The sequence below is a fragment of the Dipodomys spectabilis genome, unplaced genomic scaffold (genome assembly GCF_019054845.1).
Source record: "Dipodomys spectabilis isolate Male_0828 unplaced genomic scaffold, ASM1905484v1 ptg000363l, whole genome shotgun sequence".
Classification (NCBI taxonomy): domain Eukaryota; kingdom Metazoa; phylum Chordata; class Mammalia; order Rodentia; family Heteromyidae; genus Dipodomys; species Dipodomys spectabilis.
In genome coordinates, this window is record NW_024871040.1 from 6,757,011 (window position 1) to 6,763,010 (window position 6,000).

Here is a 6,000-nt window from a genome sequence, read left to right on the forward strand (position 1 = left end):
CCAATCCTTGATTTGGCCCCTCCCACGCTCGCTATTCATTGGGGAAATTCAATTTGAAGGCCACTCCCCGAGAAGAGGCCCCGCCCTCCGGCGCTAAGGATGTCGGGTATTGTAGTCTTGGAGCTGCTGTGCTGTGTCTGGCGGGGTCGGATGGGCGTCCATGCGGGAGGTTGGATGCAGGATCTACAAGGTCGAGGTGGGTTCCCTCAGCTGACAAGTGACCTGAAATCGTAGGAGCACCGAAGCCATCAGGATGGCTCCTCCCCGCCTTCCCCTTTGTTCGTGAGAACTAGTTGTCTCCCCCCCCCCGACTCCACCCACTTCTGACGTCAGTGTTCTGTCTCGAAGGTGGCCACTTTGGGGACACCTGGTCTGGGTCCCTGGAGAGCAGGGTCTGAGTGACTAGCTGCACTTTGACACCGGGCTGAACCTCCGGGGACCGAGGGGGGGAAGGAGAGAGAGACACACACAGAGAGAAACAGAGACAGACAGAGAGAGAGGGAAGGAGGGGGGGAAGGAAGAAGGGAAAGAGGGGGGAGGGAGAGAGAACATTTCCACGATCAAACAAGGAGTCTAATCAGGGAGAATGGAGCTTAGATCCACTAGGGAAAGCCACCCTAGGGTGAGGACTGGCGACCAAAGAAAGGTGGAGCTTAGGCTGATGGAGTCGGGGGCAGTCCTGACTGTCAAATACATACAATAAAAATAGCAACTCACTTCATTTGAACTTGTCATGCACCAAGCGTGTGAATCGTCATAATTAAGTGATACCTGCATTGTTGTTCTATTATACATATGAGGACAAAGGCCCACAGGTAGTGGAGCTGTGATTCATGCCACCTTCTGAGTCTAGCATCTGTGCTTTGTAGCACAGGATTGTGGGGCCATGTTCCTGTTGAAGACCCTAGGTTCAGATCCATCATGATCTTGAAGTAAGGAGGCCAGGTCTGGAAGTCCCTATATTGGCCACCTGTTGGATTGTAGGGTCTGGAATCTCATCTTCACGCTGGGGAAAGAAAACCCCCTGCCATCAGCTGCCTCCCAGGTAATGGGTGTGTCCGGATCCCTGGAGGCAGGGGCGGGCTCTTGGCTGATAGGTTACCAAATCTGTCAGTCCAGTGCCTGGGACTGGGAATTTCCTGAGGATTTGACCCTTCCGTCGACCTATTTAGGCCCGGACCAGCCTAGCTGCCGTTGCTCCATGTCACACGTGTCTCCGAGATCCTGTCCTGTCTCCTGTCTCCAGTCATCATGGCGTCCCGACTCAGCTCTCCATTGAAGCTGAATTGGCTTGTTGGTATTGTTTTTGTTATTTCTTTACCCTTTAGCATGTTTGCTAGCTGTGTTATGTGTATTTGAGTGCTGCAGGCCTTTGTAACAACTGGCTACCTGCAGCTGTTAACTATATAATAAAGACTCCAATATTGGATATTTTAAAATGTGGCTTCTGGGATGATTCACCTTAAAACAATCTTCCAATACAGACATCCAAGGAAAGGACTGTTATCCACCCATCTGTCATCTAATTCCATCCCCTTCTTTTCTTTTCTTTTTTTTTTTTTTTTTTTGTTTTTGGGTGCAGGTACCAGATCTTTAACTCAGGGCCTGGATGCTTGCTGTCCCTTTTCTGCTCAAGGCTAATGCTCTACTAGATAGTTAATTGAGATAAAATTCTAATGGACTTTCCTGTTCATGCCTGGCTTTAAATCTTGCTCCTCAGATCTCAGCCTCCTGAGTACTTAAGATTACAGGCATGAGCCAATAGTGCCCAGCCTCAGACAGAGCCTAGTTTGGAGGATTAGTTCAAGGTCCCAGGCCCTCAGAGAGCCCTCCAAGGCCAACTGTGTTGAACTGCATACCTCTTGGGACCGCCCTTTCCTGTAGGGCACACCTATATTCCCCTTAAGAGTCTCAGGGCCTGCTTGAGTGGCAGTTGTAGGCTCCAATGAATGGCCATCTCCATACTAGCTCTGTAACTCTGCTGAGGAATTGTACAGGTGTCTGTCTGCATGGATTTAGTGTCTCACTCTGGCATTCATTCACTGCTGGCTGTGCCACTGTGGGAATGCAGATCACAGATAAGCCCTTTAGGGCTGGTATCCAGCCCAAACCAGCTGTGTGCCTTTTTCTTTTCCTCCTGGCAAGGGGGTGATGCCAGGAGAGGGAGTGAGGTGACTGGTGATAGCGGTAATCTAGAGATCAAAGGGCACTCTAGTGCTGAAACTGAGAACTCTTACAGCCACAGCCCAGGAAAGAGTAAACATCAGGAGATATTTGTCCAGCATCTGTTGCATGTCAGACAACCATTGCAAGAGAGAGTCTGATCCAACAGAGGAGGAAGTGGAAGGTTAAGGAAATGAAGACATCCTGGGCCAGTAGTGACACATAAACAGTTGAATTCTACCTAAAGCTGAAGATGCTTCTTTCTACCTTGCTGCTTCTTGGATGAGTATGTGTGTTGGGAGGTGTTGGAGGAATCCTGGAAGGCTTATCAGAAGAGCTAATGTGTAAACTGATCTTAAACATGAGTGCAAAAGAAACTCCACAGATAAGGGAAAAAGGCATGGAAGGGTATTTTGGTAGAAGAACTGTAAATGGGAAAAGGAAGAGAAGGAGCTATGGGTGGAGGAATTGGGGGAAGGTTAGATCTATCTGTGAAGGGCCTTGAATGCCAAGTGAGCAGGGTGAATGACTTGAAGGAGGAGGCCTAGTCCTCCAGCTGCTTGTCTAGAAAAAGAAGGGATGGCACTGGTCAGTTCCAGGTCATCCTAAAACAATGGGTTACAACAGGAAGGCTTCTGATTCTTCCAGACACAGACTGGCTGAGTGGAGGGTCTCTGGAGCAGCTTAGGAGCCAAGGATAAAATTTTGTTCCAGACTCTAGTCTTGGAATGAGTATCATACCAAGCGGGTGGATCAGAATGTGGATCTATATGCTAAGTGCTGGTGGCTCAGACCTGGAATCTTAGCTCCTCAGGAGGCTGAAATCTGAGGATCAAGATTTGAAGCCAGCCTGGGCAGAAAAGTTTATGAGACTCTTACCTTCAATCAACCAGCACAAAGCCGGAAGTGGAGCTGTGGCTCAAGTGGTGGAGTGAGGTGGGGGTGGGGGATTGGAGTCTCACAGCGCAGTGGCTACATGGAGACAAGGTTTCTGGACTCCAGAAGATATGGAGAGCGGAGCCCTCACTTGCTTTGGTTTGTGGAGAGAAGTTAAGACCTGCAGCTTGGGGAAGAGTGTGAGTAGAGAAAGGGAGGCAGAGTGGTGAGGACTTTGTAGGGAGGTTGGGCAAGTGAGGTGAGGCCAGAACACAGAGGCCCTGGAGGAGAACTGGTTTTGTTTTATTTGGTGGTACTGGGGGTTGAACTCAGGGCCTCTTGCTTGGGAAGCAAGCACTATACTAGTTGGGCCATACCCCCAAGTCATTTTGCTTTTAGCTTGTATTTCAGATAGGGTCTCATGCTTTTTGCCCAGGTCAGCTTTGGATCTTGATTCTCCTATCTCCACCTTCTGAATAGCTTAGATTATAGGCATGCACCACTGCATCGGGCCTAGAACTGTTTCTTGCTGGTATGGGTCTAAGATGTGCGAGCCTCCTCGTGAGCAAAACTGGAGGTTCCCAAGGTCACAGCCCAAGGAGGAGGATGGAGGAAGGACCTCGTTCTCAAACCAGTTTGGCAAGGCCATGGCCTCCGTGATGTCATCAAGCTGCTGTTGCTCTGGGCAACGTTGTCACTCAAACTTCCGGTGTTGGAGAAGGGAAGTGGGTCCTGAAATGCCTGCTAGGCAGCAAGGGACTCCAGAACAGCATCATAGACCAAGGAGACAACTCTGGCTGGGCCAGGCTGGACTTCTATGACTGCTAAAGGATCCCCTGGTGTCTGGTGAGGGGAGAATCTAGGTCCATGGCAGGGGCACCGTGCAGTTGTCATCTGGTGGGTCGGATCCTCACTTGCACATCCTTTGTAATCCACGTGTGGCAATTTGTCACTGTGGTCCTTGTAGCTTGCATCTTTTTTTTTTTTTTTTTGTCGGCCGTGGGGCTTGAACTCTGGGCCTGGGCCCTGTCCCTCAGCTCTTCAGCTCAAGGCGAGCGCTCTACCACTTGAGCTACAGCGCCACTTCCGGTTTTCTGGTGGTTTATTGGAGATAGGAGTCTCACGGTCTTTCCTGCCCGGGCTGGCTTTGAACCACGATCCTCAGATCTCAGCCTCCTGAGTAGCTAGGATTACAGGCGTGAGCCACCAGCGCCCGGCTAGCTTGCATCTTATAAGTCACAGGCTGAGCCACATCCGTGACTTGTTTGTTTTTTAGTCCCTCTGGAGTTGAACTCAGGTCCTTTCATTCTCTATGAAGGTGCTTTGCCACTTGAGCCACTCACCCAGACCTTTTTGCTTTAGATATTTTTGGAACAGTGTTTTGCATTTCTGCAAAACCAGGCCAGCCTGGACCTCCATCCTCCTACTTATGTTTAACATCATAGCTGGGATGACCAGAGTGTACCACTACACTCAGCTAGCCTTGAATTAAGATCCTCCTGATTTTCACTTCCCTAGTTGTTGGGATTACAGGTGTGAGCTACTGTACCCAGCTTTGTTCTTTTTTTTTTTTTTTTTTTTTTTACCCAGGGCTTGTCTCTGAGCTTAGCTTTCTGCTCAAGGCTAGCACCCTACCAGTTTGAGCCACAGATACACTTCTGGTTTTCTGGTGGTTAATTTTGGGGCTTTCCTGCCCCAACTGGCTTTGAACCGTGATCCTCAGATCTTAGCCTCCTAAGTAGCTAGGATTACAGGTATGAGCTACCAGTGCCCAGCTTCCCAACTTTGTTCTTAGTCACTGTACACCAGCAGTAACTGTTTGGGTGCTCTGTCTGTACTGGCCTTGTCAGATTATTTTAAATGACCCCATTCACTACTTGAAAATACTACAGCTGGACTCCTAGATGGTCTCTTCATGATCCAGACAGCTAAGCTGAGTCTCAGAGAGGGGGAGGGACAGGTCCACACACAGATCCCCAGCTTCCCAAATTGCCTTTGTCTTCCTCAGACCTAGCTCACCAATGTGATGCAACAATAATAAATGACACAAGTACCTCCCCCATGCCATCCACTCATTCTCCACAGCTCTGAGAACTAGGTGCCAAGATTATGTCTATTTTCTAGGTAAAACTGAAAGGTTCCAGCCCAGTGCAGGTGACTCATACATGTAATTCTAGCTACTTAGGTGGCTGAGATCTGAAGATCACAGTTTCAAAGCCAGCCGGGGGAAGGGAAGGTCTATGAGACTCTTATCTCCAATTAGCCACCAAAAAGCCTGAAGTGGAGGTGTGGCTCAAGTAGTAGAGCATCTGCTATGAGCAGAAAAACCTGAGTGAGCATGAGGCCCTAGTTCAAATCCTAGTACATGTACACATAGACAGACAGACACACGTACACACACACACACACACACACACACACACACACGGAGAAAGCAACAGATTCAGAAAGAGAGGGAGAGTTCCTGGTCCAAGTTGTCTGAGCATGTTTTGGTAGGGCTGAGATGCCAACCAGGTGTGTGGGCCTTACACCCCGGGCTGAGTCAGTGAGCTTCAGTGGAGGCAGGAAGACCTACAGATGAGAAGGCGACTGTCCCCTCGCCCAGGCAGGCAGCATCCAGAGGCCAGCGGTGTCGGGTTCTGAGCTCCCTGCAGGCTTGGCTTCTTTGGGAGTGGGCAGGAAAGTGCTGAGGCTGCAGAAGGGCTGAGTAGCTTCTCAGAGGAGGCGGCCATGATGGGAGGGAGGGAGGGAGGGAGAGAAGGAGGGGCGGAGGGAATTCTCTGCACCAACCTCAGAGCCAAGTGTAGACGTGGCTGCTGGACCAGCTGCAGGCAAGGGAGGGCAGAGGAGCAGGGTGGGGCTCAGACCCAAACCCAGCCTCCCAGCCATGTTCCCAGCCCTCAGCCTGCTAGGCCAGGCCAGGCCCTGCTCTTCTCCCCATCTGGATTTGACATGAAGACT

At 50.2% G+C, this 6,000-nt stretch overlaps 1 long non-coding RNA gene across 1 annotated transcript; it reads left to right on the top strand.

Moving 5' to 3' along the window:
- The first annotated feature begins 118 nt into the window (after positions 1-118).
- On the top strand, positions 119-1,309 carry LOC122095843. Its single transcript, XR_006145223.1, has 3 exons — positions 119-196; positions 870-1,045; positions 1,173-1,309. It is a non-coding gene; the product is annotated as an uncharacterized LOC122095843 (long non-coding RNA).
- Positions 1,310-6,000: the final 4,691 nt, after the last annotated feature.